The sequence below is a fragment of the Acanthochromis polyacanthus genome, chromosome 20 (assembly GCF_021347895.1).
Source record: "Acanthochromis polyacanthus isolate Apoly-LR-REF ecotype Palm Island chromosome 20, KAUST_Apoly_ChrSc, whole genome shotgun sequence".
NCBI classification, from domain to species: Eukaryota; Metazoa; Chordata; class Actinopteri; family Pomacentridae; genus Acanthochromis; species Acanthochromis polyacanthus.
Genome location: NC_067132.1, coordinates 30,305,331 through 30,323,359, shown reverse-complemented (window position 1 = coordinate 30,323,359; position 18,029 = coordinate 30,305,331). Strand labels below are relative to the sequence as shown.

Sequence of the window (18,029 nt, the reverse complement as noted above, 5' to 3'; positions counted from 1 at the left end):
AAAACAAGCGAAATCTCAGTAATATAATGCCTCAGTTTAACATTTACACATTACAACCTCCAGCTCACAGAGTTTCTATAAAGGAAAAAAAAAAAAACAACAGGTATCTGGAACTGCACAATCTAGTATTGCAACTTTATGATCAAAACAACTTTCCAAGATCTAAAAATAATTTTAAATGAACATTCATTTCCGCATCTGTGTAAAAAATCCTGACTTCCTAAACTCACACACCACACAAACTAAAGTGGGAACCATTAAGGAAGAAGGTTAAGTTATCCCCCTGCCTTGTAAATGCATAAAATTTATACATTAAAAATACATAAAAGTTGTGGCGGTGCAGTGGACAAATTTAAAATAGCAGTTGGTTGAAGTGAAAAACTGTAGTTAATGTCTTCTCTGTAACTTTTACTCTTTGTAAAGTCATCCCATGGGTCGGACTGGACCTTCTGACGGGTCGGTTTTGGCCCATGGGCTTGTTTGACATCCCAGCCTTAGATAAACTGTGCGCTACATGCAAAGCTTGCTTCAATTAGCTCCCTACACAGCTAAATCACCTTGGCTAATACACAACTGGGATGCCGTCTGTTTAACATTACTAATCTTTGTCATTTATTACTCATCATTCCACACTAGCAGAATAAGCTCCTCTTACCTCACATCTGGCAGACTCCTCGTCCTTTTCTCCTCAGACTTGCATGAATCTCATAGGCAACCTATTCTGATCGCCAAACAGCGAGTTTCATGAAAAGAAGAGGAACATGCATCTCTATTTGACTAAAACAAAGTCTGCAACGCTCAAAGCTGAATGCAGCCTGCAGCCACGCCTTTCTACACGCTGAGACATGCAGACCAACTAGTCTGAAGTATGAAACCGTTACACAAAAATCTGATTTCAGATGGCGTCGGGTTACTGTGAGTTGATTACTTTGAACTTCCAGCACAGGTCAGGTTCTGTAACACTGACAGAAGTCTGTTCAAACCTCATGCGACCACGAGGACATTTTTGTCCTCTTCACTGGTGATTTCTTGTTAACTTTGACAGAATTAATGCATATGTCATACATTCATTTTTGAGGGTGATTTTGAAATTTCAACTCACATCTCAAGACACATTAAAACTACACTCAGGACTATAAAGACAAAAATGTATCCCACTACAATAACAGCCTGAAATCCTGCATTTAATGGTATTAAACTTTCACGCTGGAGCTTTGGTTTCAGTTTGTCATTTTTAAAATTGTGTGTATATATATATGGCCTCTGGAACAGGCACATCTGTTTTTGCTTTTTCCTCTTCTGCTGTATGTATGCATTTGTGTGTGCATGTGTACAATTATAAAACTGAAGAAGTATATTGAAAGAGAGGAAAGTCCAGCAGTTTTATTAATGAAGCTATGAGGACTGATACTTGCCAAACATGTTTTCATTATTGGCATCAAACTCTATAATCTCACATAAGAAATTCAGGTTTGAACTTGAGCTTTAGAGTGACGACCAGAACTACAAAGGACAACAGCTGTGATGCAGTGTGACATCCAGAGCTGTTCAGTGTCAGTCCACTTTGACACCTCAGCCAGCTGTTCATCAGTCCTGACACACACACACACACACTGAGGTCCAGCTTCAGGAGACACTGATTCAGTCTGAGAGCTCCAAACTAACCTGCTTCCTGCAGCCTCTTTGTCTCCATGCAGACAGCTGTCCAGTCATGTCCATCATTGTGGTAGAACAGGGGAGCTGTCCTCACTGTCCTCAGCAACACTCACATCCACTGAGACACACTCACAGCATCCTCAGGAGGCATCTGGGACTGGAGCTCCTCTTCTTCACCTCTCAGCTGCTCACAACAAAACACACTTTAACATAGAAAACTTAGTGAAAACATTAAAGCTCACACAGTCTCACTTCTACACAACTATTGTGTATCTGGTCAACAAACTGCTCTCTGCTGAGAAACACTCCAGCCTCATTCTCAGTCTACACACATCTACATATATATAGAGAGAGACTAAATATAACACTCTAAAGCTGTACATAAGCAGCATATGGGCTCTTTACAGTCAAAAGAACAGACTGCAGACTCTGTTATAAGTAAATACAGTGGAATATTTTAGAAACATTTCATTTTCTAAAGAACATTCAAAGCAAAGGTGTTTTCTTTATCACCAGCTTTTTAATAATAATAATAATAAAAATACATTTTATTTGTAAGCGCCTTTCTTGACACCCAAGGTCGCTTTACATAAAAAACAAATACAACAGATAAAAACCATACAAAAAGATAAAAACTATACAGAATTATTAGCATTGTTTGAAAAAAAGTCCAGTTTGCCTCTTTAGAATTCTACAATCTACAACATATTCAAGCAGCTGTAAACCTTCTGCAGTGACTATACATTTATTGTTTCCTGTCTTTTGGAACAACTACCTGCAGATTTCTGTCCACCTTAAATATTCATTTCACAAAGAGGCAAAACCATATCGAACACGAAAGTAGGATTATGGTCCAGAACTAAAAGTCCTTCAGTCTAAAAAATAAAATAAAATCCTAATACAGCTACTGAACCACCAGTGTCAATGTAAAAATGTGTCTGTGGAGATACGTCAGAGAAGGAAACAAAGATTTCTCCAGAAAGATGAGGGGTATAATCTGCACTCGTCTTTGTGTTGTTTCTCTGGGTTTCATTCCTGCCTTATGTAGCTCTGATCCGACTCCATCTTGTGGCAGAAACAAAAAACTCTGTCTCGTCTTTTTCGATTGGACCCCTTCATCTTCATCTTGGGGCTCCACAGTAGATTGCTGGTTTGTACCGTCGCCTTGCAGACAGAAGATCTCTGGTTGACGTCCCGGCCTGGGATCTTTCTGCATGGAGTTTGCATGTTCTCCCTGTGCATACGTGGGGTTTCTCCCGCAGTCCAAAAATATGCTGAGATTAATTGCTGATTCTAATCTGTCCATAGGAGTGAATGTGGCTGTTTGTCTCTATATGCAGCCCTGTGATAGACTGGTTACCTGTCCAGGTCTCAGCTGGGACAGACTCCAGTCCCCCATGACCCTAATAAGGACTAAACAGTGTATAGATAATGGATGGATCTTCACCTTGGCTAAATCCACAGACCCACTTACTGCAGACACCTGTTCAACATCTCAGAAGCAGTCCAGGTTTAGTTATATTCCAGTGACAAAATTAGTGTCAGAGCCAAAGACTTTAACAACAGAGCTTCTCATTTAAATGTAATCTGAGAGTGTACACAATTTGCTTTTTGTTGTGCATAAGAGGAATACTCTATGTGCAAACTGAGGAATGGAGCAAATATGGTAAGAAAAATTTTAATGTTTGACATCTAAGTGATGCTGCACAAGTGTGGACACTCATTTATCATTACATTCACCATCTGATCACCTTTGCATAATATACTGTTCAAACTCAAACTTTATTTATTTGTATAGCACTTTTCATGCAGAACAACACAAAGTGCTTCACAAGAATTAAAAACAAAGAAGACAATAAATAAATACAAAGAAAAAAAAAATCACACAACCATACAACATGACATCATCAGGACATGGCGAGGCACCGAGGCTAGAAGGAAGATGTTGTGTTCATGTCGTGAATTTAATTTCCTACGCTAATTACATTAAACCCTTGTGGATGTGTAGCCACAGTGTGTGAATACAGAGCCCAGAGGATTCATCTTCTGTACGGCCGTTGCTGGGAGCTCCAGCCAATCAAAGTCGCAAGCACGTCCATGCAAGTGGTTTGGTGGCTGGAGAAGCATGACATCATGCCCAGCTTCTGAAAAAAGCACGAGTAAAACATCTTCATTTCATTACAGATGACAGCACCTGACGACTCAGCTGTCTAGACCGTGAAATTTCGCTGTCCGTTAATCATCCCACTCCTCACTTTCTTGTTTTTACGTCTGGTTCAGGTTTCTGAAAAGGAAATTATCAACCTCACTCAGAGCAGTGGTCAAAACTGAAACAGCATCAGGTCCCTTGTTATCAACCCGGTCGATGAGCTGTCGTGCTTTATTTTCTGCTCCTGTCTGTCCTCCGACGACATTCTTCTCTTCTTTAGTGAAAACGCGCTTCTCATAGAGTATGTCCAGGAGCTGGTTGACATTAACGTCTGACAATCCCTTAATTAACTTTCTCCGAACTGATAATAGCCACTCCTGTGGTTGGAGACTCTGCTCTGTGTTCCTTGTTGGATCTGGAAGAAAACGGGCAAAAACATGTTTAATCACGAACAAGCATTTCTACAGTAACATTGTTCTGCTTCGGTTTGCTGCAGCATCCAGATGTGTTCTGTACTGTCCCCTGTTCTTCTTTACCACAGCATCAAACACAATTCATGTTCTCTGGCTTCATGACAGCTCACCCTAGTTCTGCACTTGTTTGTGTCCATCCACTTAGCTGAGAACCACGTTTGGATTCTGCTCCTTTAAACAGTGAAGTCAGCGTTGTAAAGGCAGAGTGGGCGGAGCCAGAGGGTGAACAGCAGCCCACACAGAGGACAGTTTATGACAGGAAACGCCCCTCTGGCTGCTGTCAATCAAACTAACAGGGACACGCCCCTTCTGCTGCTGTCAATCAAACTAACAGGGACACGCCTCTCCAGTCGACTGAGATAAAAAGTGTTTGTTTTTCTGATGTTTCCACATGGATAGCTTTCTTCCTTATAAGACCAGCGTTAGATAATCCACTTCCACAAAGGCCCAGAATTTATGACTACGCTGCAATAGTGCACATGCTCAGAATAGACATAACCATACTGACTCCAGCTGACTATAAAGTAGTTCAAAAACACCAACTACAGGTGTAATGTCTGCAACTGGCTGTGTGCACATCTGCAAAAGAGTGCAATCAAAACTTTTTAAAACAAAACCATTAACAACACACTGAAACAAACCGGCAGGAGTTTTGTATCAAATAAGAGGGAATAAAGGTGATACCAGTTGACCTTCAGCAAACTATCCCTGTAACAGAAGAAATCATTTCTGCCGCTGCAGGAAGGTGAAGCCTTTACCTTTCAGACGAAACTTATATTTCCAGACTTCTGTCTTCTCTTGGTCTTGAACCATCAAAGTCACTACACGTAGATTTGGAGTCAGGGAAACCTCAAATGTTGGATGGAAAATGGGTCCAAAATCTGGGTAGAACTTTGCACGCTGAAAACCAGCACAAACACAGCAGAAATAAATGTTTATCCATTCCTCCCTCCCTGTGAATCAGTTTTCAATGTCATTTTCTTTATACCATGTGAGATTTCACTTACTGTCGGCTGTATTTCTAAGCTCTCCTGTTCATCGTGGAGACTGTAACTCTGATCAATGATGAAAGAACAGTTAGCTGGGTTCTTGATGTATTTTGCATCTCCTTGTTGTTTAGTCACCTTCAAAAAAAAAAAAAAAACAACAACACATTTATCATAGAGTGAATGATCAGGAAGTCAACTCTATTTATTCATAGAGGAATTTAAAACCTTGGATGTTGCCCAGAGTTCTTTAGACTATTATAAAATATGTCCAAACAGCCTGGGATCCTACCAGGGAGAGTGGAAAGAAGAAAGAGAGTGGAAGTGGAGCGATGGTTACTGGTAACCAGTTAGGAGAGAACAGGACACCAATACAGAGGTGATATAGCAACTGGTAACCAGGAAAGATAAGACTCGGTTGATGGGGTTGACAGTTATGCTGGGTTCTGATTCCAACCACAACATGAGACACACATCTGTTCACTTTATTAACCACGCCTGACGTACGTCAGCGGGGTTACTGCATTCGGTGCGGTATCTGGCTGGGTAAGTGTGTGTGTGTGTGTGTGTGTGTGTGTATGTCCGTTCAGATATCGCTGCAAGTGCTGAAGTCAGGATAATCAAACTTGGCACTAAAGATCAGTCTAAGGTCCCCTGCTCAGTTGTGTAGTTAGAGGTCAGCAGATCAAGTAGGAAGGGATATACGTAGATGATCAAAATTGATACAGAGTCATATGCAAGTATTTAATGCCATCTACTAAAACTCGCCAGTAGATGGCATGGTTCTGCCATCTACTGAGGGCTCGTCCAGTTACCTTTTGCAGAGATACGTTTTTCTGCAGCAGAAACACATCAAGTGTCTGAGGTTCTGTCATTGGAGACCGGAGGAACAGCAGCACTTGGCCTGGTACTGAGAGCCACTTATTAAAAGGATTCAAGATGAGGCCGAAGAGACAGCACTGAGCGACCTTCACGACCACATGAGTGTCAGTGATCTGGAGCGGCTTCAAGGTGTTTATTTTGTCATGAACGAACTGGGCAACAGACAGCAGGCCATCAGTACACCGCGCTGTAGGAACACAGAAATGTTAAACTTCAGGCTGGTTAATCTCTGCCTAATTATTTTTAGTTCAGATGAATCTGTTGATATTAACTTCAGAAAGATGTCAAGGATCTCTAGTTCACCTCCATCCTGTCATTTATCTGTCTGGAAGTGTGCATTTAGTACAATAACTAAACTTCATCAAAATCTTGTTTTACTGATTTTTACTAAATGCAATGAATTTAACAATGTACCAGAAATAACACAGATCTTAAGCTGATGATTCTTTGCCTAACAACTACAGAGCACACTGCTTACAACTCTCTGCTGAGTGTGGGAAGTGGATCTGACGGACTGCATCCTCAGAACACTCGATGTTGAACAGCGGTCCTGCAGGCAATTTGACCTGATGGCAGCGGCTCTCGTCCCATTCAGTCTTCCCGTATCGCAGCTTCGCCCCTTGAGCCATGTCAAACACCAGTCCAGTCTCAGCACACCGGAACACACCTGGGCCAGGACACCTGAACCTGCAGGACAAAGAAAGGCTGAACAACTACAGCAAGCCTGTGTGAATCTTGAAAAGGAAATGTTTTATTATCAATGTTAAATGGTGGTTCTCAATCAGACTCCATTTAATGTTCAGATGAGAGAAAAAGGGCAAACTGTAGGGAAACAACAGAAACCACTGGGTTTACTGTTTAATATCCACTGTCAGTGGACGTTACAGTTGTACCATTGCTGCTGTTGTCCTGTAGTAAAGATTATTTGTCCTGAATTGTGGCTGAGATATGTCATTTTATTACTCCGAATTTCTCTGGTCTGGATGCAGGAGGCAAAGCATGCTGCTGTAGAACGACTGTGTGACTGAGGTGTTTGACAGTGAAGTTCCTAATACTGGACAATGCATTACAAAGCAGACTAACAGCTGATCCAGCTGAGATCCAGCTGTGCCATCATCATCAGAAAGTTAAGCGGCTTCACATGATAAACCTCTTGGTCACATTGAACATCAAAGAAAGGGAGGACAAGAGTAACCAGGAGACCAAGACTACTGCAGACATCGTATCACATCGGTACAGACATTTATCAGGTGGTTAATTACTGCTACAAGTACAGCAGCTCCTTCAAACAGCTGAGGAGGATCCTACTGTGGAACCAGTAATGTGGTCATCTGTGTATTTTGAAAGAAAACTTTGCTAAGTGTGACAGACTCAAAGCAGCTCAGACAGTGTAAAGTGATTTTAACGTGTTTATTACCTGTATGAGATTTGTTCAGACTCAATTTGGATTTCAGGTATGAAGATTGATGGGATCTGGAATTCAGAAACAAACAACATGAGGTGTTTTATGACAGATAATGAAGATGTGTAAAGTCAAAACATATTCCATGTCTGTTCACACTTTACTGAGGTGATGAATTAAATATGCAGTACATGACTCCAAGTCTAAAACTGGGAGTGAAACAGTGTTGAAAAAATACAGATGGAGTGTAAAAGTGAAGTTTGATGAAGCTCGATAACAACTTATCTGGTGCTGCAGTGGAACCAAATTCTAACATCAATGAATTTTAAATCCACTGAGGAATGAGGAGTCCTTTTCTTTCACTTTCGTTAAAGCATTCATCTCCTGTTTCACTTGAATTGTTGTTAAAGGACTTTTTTAAATCTCTTTCATTTTCATTATTATTATTATTAATAGTTTCTTTGTTCAGTGTTCAATTTAAGCATATGTACTGAAACATTGAGTAAATTAATAGGAAGAAAGTCTCATATGTTAATACATTTCAAGATGAAGACAACACAGAAAGAAGCTGTAACTTTGAACATACAACACAGGGCTCCAGACTGTGACCAAAATGGTGGCATTTCTGACCTTGTTTTAAGAGTGTGCAAGTTAAAATTTGAAGTGGTTGCAATATGCGAGAGCATGACGATCATTAAGATGTTTTGGCGCTGCTCTAACCGAGAGACAGCTACTGTGTTCACCACAGTGGTGAAAAGTAGTACTTTCATCACTTTATTCTGCTGCGGGATTTACACCTAAAAATGCACTCCTGATGAAATATGGAGTGCACCTACATGTGCCGTTTTTTCCTCTGATAGAAAAGACCACATGTAGAAAAAATCACTCCATTTCATCCTTGAAGAACAACCTAGCTGAACCAGTTTCAAAATAAGGGGTGTAGACGAAGGAAAGAGCCGAATATTCGGATCGGCTCATAACGTCGGAGGAGCGTGCGACATTGTCGGACAGACGGATGGACGGGGGGTTGGAGGTGGAGGAAGTCGAATATTCAGATCTAAAATTGATATTCGGATGCCACTGTAATGACCAAATATTCAGATATTCGGGTCCAGCCCTAATTGTAGTGTCTAGTGATAAGAAGAAGCAAGTGATGTGTTTTGCCTATGACAAGGTGGGAGATGAGACCCGCCTTGTCATAGGCAAGGCAAGATTAGGAATCAATTTCAAATGCCATATGACACTCATGAACCATTTTGGATTGTTGAAAATGCAAAAAACTGGAACCTTGGTCTGCTATACACACATCAGCTTCTACCGGTTTCAAAGGCCTCAACACCGACCTGGTTTAAAAAATTCTCGATTGTCGTCTATTTTCAAAGGCCAGTGACTAAAGATTTTTTCTCTGAAGGAGCCATTCAGTCATTTGGACCTCCTGGAATTAATTTTATCTTTTCCTCATCAAATTTAAAGGCTGTAGGGATTATACTTATGCATACAAGATTCTCTAATTCAGAACAAAGTGATGCGTTGAGCCCTAAAAACTATCTGGAATGTCAGTATACAGTCACTTTTCTCTCACCTTCGTCACCTTCGGGTCATCCTCAGAAAGCTCCGGCTGTGTGTCGGCTGTGTTTGTGTTTGTTTTAACGTCAGAGACACCTGATAGCAGAACACAAATAGCAGATGTTAGAAACCTGACTGGACACATGGAAATGTACAAAAAAAAAACTAAATACAGGATTGTTTATCTTTCTGACAAAGACATGTGTTTCAATGAGTCCATCATAGAAAATTAAGAGTTACAGGAGTCACTGGAAACTCAAGGCTGTCATGATGTATAAGGTCTTTAAGGTCTTTACAGATGCATGTAAACATTTGGTCCAACTGCAGGATCACAGTTTAATCAGCTGTTAGTTTTTCTTGAATGCTCTGTTAAATAACGATAACATATGGAGTAGTCCTGCTTAATCAGATTAGTTAATCAGACTTAATCAAATTCATTAATCAGGACTAATTCAATGCCCTTCAGAAAGTAATGCAAGATAGTAAAACTTTTTCACCACGTGCAGATGTCCAAGAAACAGCCTATATAAATATTATTGTGATGAAATGAGCACGTAATCGTTTAGTTTTACTGATGACTTTGTACTCACAGGGTTTGTTTCTGGAAGTTTCAAATACACAGCAAAGAGTGCAATCAAAGCTTTTTAAAACAAAACCATTAACAACACACTGAAACAAACTGGCAGGAGTTTTGTATCAAAAAGAAAGGAATAAAGGTGATATCAGGTGAACTTCAACAAACTATCCCTGTAGTAGGTGAAATCATTTCTGCTGCTGCAGGAAGGTGAAGCCTTTACCTTTCAGTTGAACGGTATGTTTCCAGACTTCTGTCTTCTCTTGGTCTTGAACCATCAAAGTCACTACATGTAGATTTGGAGTCAGGGAAACCTCAAATGTTGGATGGAAATTGGGTCCAAAATCTGGGTAGAACTTTGCACGCTGAAAACCAGCACAAACACAGCAGAAATAAATGTTTATCCACTCCTCCCTCCCTGTGAATCAATTTTCAATGTAATTTTATTTATAATCATGTGAGATTCACTTACCTTGGGCTGTATTTTCACGCCCCCCTGTTCACAGCAGAGACTGTAACTCTGACCAAATTGAAAGAACAGTTAGCTGAGATCGGGATGTATTCTGCATTTCCCTTTTGAGCAGCAACCTTTAACAGAAGAACACATTTATCACAGTGTGAATGATCAGGAAGTCACCTCTATTTATTCATAGAGGGATTTAAAACTTTGGATGTTGTCCAAAATTCTTTCAATGAGAATTATAGAATATGTCCAAAACAGCCCGAGACATAATAACCAAAACGAATATTCAGATATTTGTCATTAATTGAGGAAGATTATCTGGAGGGCAGAAATTGCTATTCGGGCCAGCCTTGGTGATGGTTATGTTGGGTTCTTATTCCGACCACAGCATGAGACACACATTTGTTCACTTTATTACCTGTGACAGAGGGATGTTTCTCTGCAGCAGAAAACATCAAGTGTCCGAGGCCCTCTCATTGGAGACCGGAGGAACAGCAACACTTGGCCTGGGACTGAGCGCTGCCATTTTAAAAGTATCCCAGATGAGGCCGAAGACAGAGAGGTGAGTGACTTTCACGACCACATGAGTGTCAGTGATCTGGAGCGGCTCCAAGATGCTTATTTAATCATGATCGGAGTGGGCAACAGACAGCAGGCCGTCAGTACGCCGTGCTGTAGGAACACAGAAATGTTCAACTTCAGGCTGGTTAATCTCTGCCTAATTATTTTTAGTTCAGATGAATCTGTTGATATTAATTTCAGAACATGCCAAGGATCTCTAGTTCACCTCCATCCTGTCATTTATCTGTCTGGATGTGTGCACTTAGTACGATAACTAAACTTCATCAAAATCTTGTTTTACTGATTTTACTAAATGCAATGAATTTAACAATGTACCAGAAATAACACAGATCTTAAGCTGATGATCTTTGCCTACAACTACAGAGACACTGCTTACAACTCTCTGCTGAGTGTGGGAAGTGGATCTGACGGACTGCATCCTCAGAACACTCGATGTGAACAGCGGTCCTGCAGCTTTTTTGCCAGTTGGTTGGAGGCGGCTCTCGTCCCATTCAACCACGTCGTATCGCAGCTCTGCCCCTTGAGCCATGTCAAACACCAGTCCAGTCTCAGCACACCGGAACACACCTGGGCCAGGACACCTGAACCTGCAGGACAAAGAAGGCTGAACAACTACAGCAAGCCTGTGTGAATCTTGAAAGGAAATGTTTTATTATCAATGTTAAATGGTGCTCTCAACCAGACTCCATTTAATGTTCAGATGAGAGAAAAAAGGGCAAACTGTAGGGAAACAAACCAGAAACCACTGGTTTACTGTTTAATATCCACTGTCAGTGGACGTTACAGTTGTACCATTGCTGCTGTTGTCCTGTAGTAAAGATTATTTGTCCTGAATTGTGGGCTGAGATATGTCATTTTATTACTCCGGCAAGGAACGCGGTGGAGTTATGTGACGATCAGCGTATGTTTGACCGTCTGTACGCAACATTACTCAAAACAGACTAATGGATTTGGATGAAATTTTCAGGAAAGGTCAGAAAAGACAAGACCAAGTGAATACATTTTGGCCATAATGCGGCTTATAGTCTGGATCCACAGATTTGTTAAAGATTTCTGTTATCATTGCAAAATAGCGGCACGGCATCACTGTAACCATGACAACAAGTGAACACTACATCAGCTCCCTGCTGATGATCACAACTGCGATCTACAAATTGATTGCTGCAGTCTGATCAGACTTATCCGTCGGAAATCATACGACTGAGCAGCTTGGTGGAGTATGCAGTCTGAGTGCTTTTCTTGTGTCACAAGTGGTCTAATCTGATAGTGTGTGACACTCTGACTACCACCAAGCACATTAACTATGTCACATAACAGACAGACACAGGACGGTTGTCTGCTGATTCATGTCACTGGATGTTAAAGGTTGTAAGGCTGGCCATGTGCTCATTTCTTTTCCATCCACCCTGCAACAGTTTCCATCCAGCACAATCAAAGCTGATTGATTAAAAAAATCTGAATCTTTACCAAATTTAAATCTGGCTAAATCCTGTCAAAGTGTTGTGCTGTGATGCACTGCTCCCAGTGCTCCTGCAAAGTTTGTACCGCTACCAGAAGTCCATCCTATGAACGTCAACATCTGATCTGAATCTCTGAACTGTGTCAATATGGTGACCCTCTACTTGAATTATATTCTGGGGAAGAGGAAAAACACAGAGAGCCAAATCAGATGAGTAGATGAAGAGACGTGTTGCTGCTGTGGCAAAAAACTCATCACAGCACATCAGAGCACCACAGACCAGAATTTCTCTGGTCTGGATGCAGAGGCAAAGCATGCTCTGTAGAACGACTGTGTGACTGAGGTGTTTGACAGTGAAGTTCCTAATATGGACAATGCATTACAAAGCAGACTAACAGCTGATCCAGCTGAGATCCAGCTGTGCCATCATCATCAGAAAGTTAAGCGGCTTCACATGAAACCTCTTGGTCAATTGAACATCAAAAAAGGAGGAAGAGTAACAGGAGACCAAGACTACTGCAGACATCGTATCACATCGTAAGACATTATCAGGTGGTTAATTACTGCTACAAGTACAGCAGCTCCTTCAAACAGCTGAGGAGGATCCTACTGTGGAACCAGTAATGTGGTCATCTGTGTATTTGAAAGAAAACTTTGCTAAGTGTGACAGACTCAAGCAGCTCAGACAGTGTAAAGTGATTTTAACGTGTTTATTACCTGTATGAGATTTGTTCAGATCAATTTGGATTTCAGGTATGAAGATTGATGGGATCTGGAATCAGAAACAAACATGAGGTGTTTTATGACAGATAATGAAGATGTGTAAAGTCAAAACATATTCCATGTCTGTTCACTTTACTGAGGTGATGAATTAATATGCAGTACATGACTCCAAGTCTAAAACTGGGAGTGAAACAGTGTTGAAAAAATACAGATGGAGTGTAAAAGTGAAGTTTATGAAGCTCGATAACATTATCTGGTGCTGCAGTGGAACCAAATTCTAACATCATGAATTTTAAATCCACTGAGGAATGAGGAGTCCTTTTTTCACTTTCGTTAAAGCATTCATCTCCTGTTTCACTTGAATTGTTGTTAAAGGACTTTTTAATCTCTTTCATTTTCATTATTATTATTATTATAGTTTCTTTGTTCAGTGTTCAATTTAAGCATTGTACTGAACATTGAGTAAATTAATAGGAAGAAGTCTCATATGTTAATACATTTCAAGATGAAGAAACACAGAAAGAAGCTGTAACTTTGAACATACAACACAGGGCTCCAGACTGTGACAAAATGGTGGCATTTCTGACCTTGTTTTAAGAGGTGCAAGTTAAAATTTGAATGGTTGCAATATGCGAGAGCATGAGATCATTAAGATGTTTTGGCGCTGCTCTAACGAGAGACAGCTACTGTGTTCACCACAGTGGTGAAAAGTAGTACTTTCATCACTTTATTCTGCTGCGGGATTTACACTAAAAATGCACTCCTGATGAATATGGAGTGCACCTACATGTGCGTTTTTTCCTCTGATAGAAAAGACCAACGTAAAAAATCACTCCATTTCATCCTTGAAGAACAACCTAGCTGAACCAGTTTCAAAATAAGGGTGTAGACGAAGGAAAGAGCCGAATATTCGGATCGGCTCATAACGTCGGAGGAGCGTGCGACATTGTCGGACAGACGGATGGACGGGGGGTTGGAGGTGGAGGAAGTCGAATATTCAGATCTAAAATTGATATTCGGATGCCACTGTAATGACAAATATTCAGATATTCGGTCCAGCCCTAATTGTAGTGTCTAGTGATAAGAAGAAGCAAGTGATGTGTTTTGCCTATGACAAGGTGGGAGATGAGACCGCCTTGTCATAGGCAAGGCAAGATTAGGAATCAATTTCAAATGCCATATGACACTCATGAACCATTTTGGATTGTTGAAAATGCAAAAAACTGGAACCTTGGTCTGCTATACACACATCAGTTCTACCGGTTTCAAAGGCTCAAACCGACTGGTTTAAAAAATTCTCGATTGTCGTCTATTTTCAAAGGCCAGTGACTAAAGATTTTTTCTCTGAAGGAGCCATTCAGTCATTTGGACTCCTGGAATTAATTTTATCTTTTCCTCATCAAATTTAAAGGCTGTAGGGATTATACTTATGCATACAAGATTCTCTAATTCAGAACAAGTGATGCGTTGAGCCTAAAACTATCTGGAATGTCAGTATACAGTCACTTTTCTCTCACCTTGTCACCTTCGGGTCATCCTCAGAAAGCTCCGGCTGTGTGTCGCTGTGTTGTGTTTGTTTTACGTCAGAGACACCTGATAGCAGAAACAAATAGCAGATGTTAGAAACCTGACTGGACACATGGAATGTACAAAAAAAAAACTAAATACAGGATTGTTTATCTTTCTGACAAAGACATGTGTTTCAATGAGATCATAGAAAATTAAGAGTTACAGGAGTCACTGGAAACTCAAGGCTGTCATATGTATAAGGTCTTAAGGTCTTTACAGATGCATGTAAACATTTGGTCCAACTGCAGGATCACAGTTTAATCAGCTGTTAGTTTTTTCTTGAATGCTCTGTTAAAAAATAAATATGGAGTAGTCCTGCTTAATCAGATTAGTTAATCAGACTTAATCAAATTCATTAATCAGGACTAATTCAATGCCCTTCAGAAAGTAACGTAAGATAGTAAACTTCTTCAGTACATGCAGATGCCAAGAAACAGTCTGTTGTTTATTTTGCGAGTATTACTGTGATGAAACGAGCACATGATCATTTATTTATTGATGACTTTGTACTCACAGGGTTTGTTTCTGGAAGATTCAAACACTCTGTTGTCGATTCTGCAGAGACAAGCATATACACAACAAGTGAAATAGAGTTTGAGTTAGCTTATTGAATGAAAGTGATGATTGCAGACAATCAGCATCATCATGCTGACAACCAATTCTGTTCAGTAGACCTGTTTAACGGGTTTGTCTCCCAACTCTAGGTATCACCACAGAAACCAGCATTGAACAGGAGTTTCATAATCAAAATGTACTACAGAACGGACAGACAGACACTGTATTCATCCAATTGGGAACATTCAATCCCTGTTTATTTCAGCTTTCTGAAACTGTTCCACTGGAGGCACTGGTGGTACCAAGTGTCACAGTTGATCACAATCATGGTGCAAAAACTAAATCTTTCTGTGAATATCGACAGATGCTACAATTTTACAACTTTCACATGCCAAACAGGAAGACAGACTGAATCAAAGAAGGAAAAGAACCACAATGGCTACAGCAGTAGCTGTCCTTGTCGGCCGGAGGGCACCAACTCAGCCCAGTTATCATCAAGCACTGACATAAATGTGACCACAAAATTTCACTGCACACTCTGAGAAAATGGTTTCTCTGCGTTTGGAGCTTGCATGCCTATGCAGGTTGGTGTTCCATCTCCTCAGCTGTCAGCTCCTCTGTACAGAGACTCGTCATCAGTATAGATTCAGTAGAGGATCTACTCACAGTTCTTCCCTAAACTCTCATTTCACCATCATGGCTCCAGGTGTCAGCCTCCACGCCTGATGCTTCCAATAACCACCAGTTCTGCTCACCTTGCTTCCCCTCCTGCTGCTTTAGCCAGAATACATAATCTCTAACTAACCATCTGAGTCTGCTCATCGCTTCTACCCATGTCCTGTCCTTTCTCAGATCACCACAATCTGCCTTCTCCAGCAACATTTGCCCTCTTTGAAATCTCTTCTAGTGTTCTTCCTCAACCAGATAAACATCCTGAACTTGTGAGCTAAAATGGCTAGAGAGATGCACCAACACTCTTCTGAATGGAGGTGAGATTTTAAACTATCAGTTTTTTTCTGTACCTGACATTAGCCTCATAAACCAGAATGTTAAACAGTGTCTGACCTCAGAGTCACCAGGCTGCAGTGTGGACTCTGTAGAAGATCAAACAGATGTTTCACTCGTGATTCCTGCAGGTCGTTCCTGCTCAGGTCCAGATGTTCAGATGGGACGGGTTGGACTTCAGAGCTGAGACCAGAGAATCACAGCTGATCTCTGACAAACTGCAGCTCCTCAGTCTGAAGAAGAACAAAACATTTAAGTTTAGGAGACAAATTTACTCCTCGAAGCATCAGAGTTTCATCATGAGTTCAGAGATGAAGAAGGTTCAGAAGGTCCAAGTTTAGAAATGGAAACTCCAACAGCTGAAAACAGGATGCAGCTTCAAACAGTCAACAGAAGCAGTGAAGAGCTCTCATTAATATTAATGACAATGCTGCTGCTTCAATAAAGACGGAGTGACTTCAGCTCTGAAACTCTGCAGCTCCACCAGTGGCTCCATCCACACAAACTCATGCTGAGCTGCAAAAATTATTTCAGGTTCTACTAAAGATACTCAAATGTTCAAGGATAACAAACATATCAGACTGAATTATTGTGAAAATGTCAAATATGTATATGATTTATATAAAATAACAACTGTATAGAACTTTAGAGCCAAAAACAACATGCACTGAGTTCGAACACTGAATGTAGTAAAACTTATTCAAGTGTTGAAACAAACTGACACAGGTCTTGTTATTGTGGCATCTTGTGTCTGAATATTTCAATCAGTAACATTAATGAACCTTTTAACTGTTTAACCATCCAGATTATATATTTGTTACTGTCTCACAGATTTAAAATGTTTTGTGATTTGTAAAAATCATAACAGTAAGAAAATCAACAAAGAAATCCTCAGTGTGCAGTGTTCTCCTCCTATATGACCGACGAGGTGGGCCGCCTCGCTGGTATAGGCCACCGCCTCACTACAATTTTGCGACATTGCCGCCTCACTGGTCCGCGCCAAAAAAAAAAAAAACAGAAAGCACCAAGCCACCGGAGCTGTCATTTTTAACTCTGCGGGTCCGCCGGCTGCTGTCCCTGGTCACAGACTGCTCAGACTCCCGGCGCTAGCTATTCCCCCCACTCCCACTCCCCCACTTTGGCCCTGCCTACACCCAACTGCAGTTTAGCGTCACCACAACTTTACATCACATTCATCTCAGCACACAACAAAACATGATGTCTGACCTCAGAGTCTTCAGGATGCAGTCTGGATTCTCCAGAAAACCACTCAGATGTTTACTCCTGAATCCTGCAGCTTGTTTCTACTCAGTCCAGATGTTCCAAATGGGAGGGGTTGGACTTCAGAGATGAGACCGAATCACAGCTCATCTCTGACAAACTGCACCACACTAATCTGAATAAGACAAAAATGCGTATAAATCATTGATGATCCATCAGATGTGTTCAGGTTTGAATGTGCAGATCAACATTACTTTGTCCTCATCAATAAACTTTTCTCTAAAACCAGCAGTGTCTTTGTCTTTCTCATATGTGGATCTCATCATGTCAGCCTTCTACAACATCATCCACATGTCAGCACAACATTCCACCTATTCATGTCACACAGTAACATCGCTGACTCAGTCACTTCTCATCAAGGATCAACATCAAATCATGCATGACTGCATTACAAATAATTTCATTGAATTTAGATCTACAACAGTAACAGACAGTGAACTGACTCAAAGTCTTCAGGCTGCAGTCTAGATTCTGAAAACACACAGATGTTCACTCCTGAATCTGCAGCTGGTTCCAGCTGTCCAGATGTTTCAGATGGAAAGGGTTGGACTTCAGAGCTGAGAAGAAGCACATGATCTCTGACAACTGCAGTTCTCCAATCTGAATATAGAATAAAAAAATGAAAATCACTGACGATTCATCAGATGTGTCAATCAAACCAAACTTTATTTATAGAGCACTTCATACAATTTAAAAATGCAACA

At 40.7% G+C, this 18,029-nt stretch overlaps 2 protein-coding genes across 22 annotated transcripts in view; both read right to left on the bottom strand.

The window, feature by feature from the left end:
- LOC110971462 (NACHT, LRR and PYD domains-containing protein 14-like) overlaps positions 1 to 18,029 on the bottom strand; it is a 98,075-nt gene that overhangs the window by 15,165 nt on the left and 64,881 nt on the right. For 11 of the 21 annotated variants that reach the window (XR_007938434.1, XR_007938435.1, XR_007938436.1 and 8 more), the window contains 9 exons: positions 16,105 to 16,277; positions 14,999 to 15,039; positions 9,131 to 9,210; positions 7,564 to 7,619; positions 6,625 to 6,833; positions 6,080 to 6,333; positions 5,286 to 5,402; positions 5,037 to 5,178; positions 2,157 to 4,220 (listed from right to left, as the gene is read on the bottom strand). The exons of the other annotated variants lie outside the window; for them this stretch is intronic. The gene's annotated coding sequence lies outside the window, so the exon portion shown is untranslated. Of the gene's footprint in view, positions 1 to 2,156; positions 4,221 to 5,036; positions 5,179 to 5,285; positions 5,403 to 6,079; positions 6,334 to 6,624; positions 6,834 to 7,563; positions 7,620 to 9,130; positions 9,211 to 14,998; positions 15,040 to 16,104; positions 16,278 to 18,029 lie in introns of those variants that run through there. 21 annotated transcript variants of the gene reach the window in all.
- The window catches only part of LOC110968298 (NACHT, LRR and PYD domains-containing protein 6-like), a 38,436-nt gene that overhangs the window by 4,596 nt on the left and 15,811 nt on the right, over positions 1 to 18,029 (bottom strand). The gene's annotated exons all lie outside the window — the stretch shown is intronic.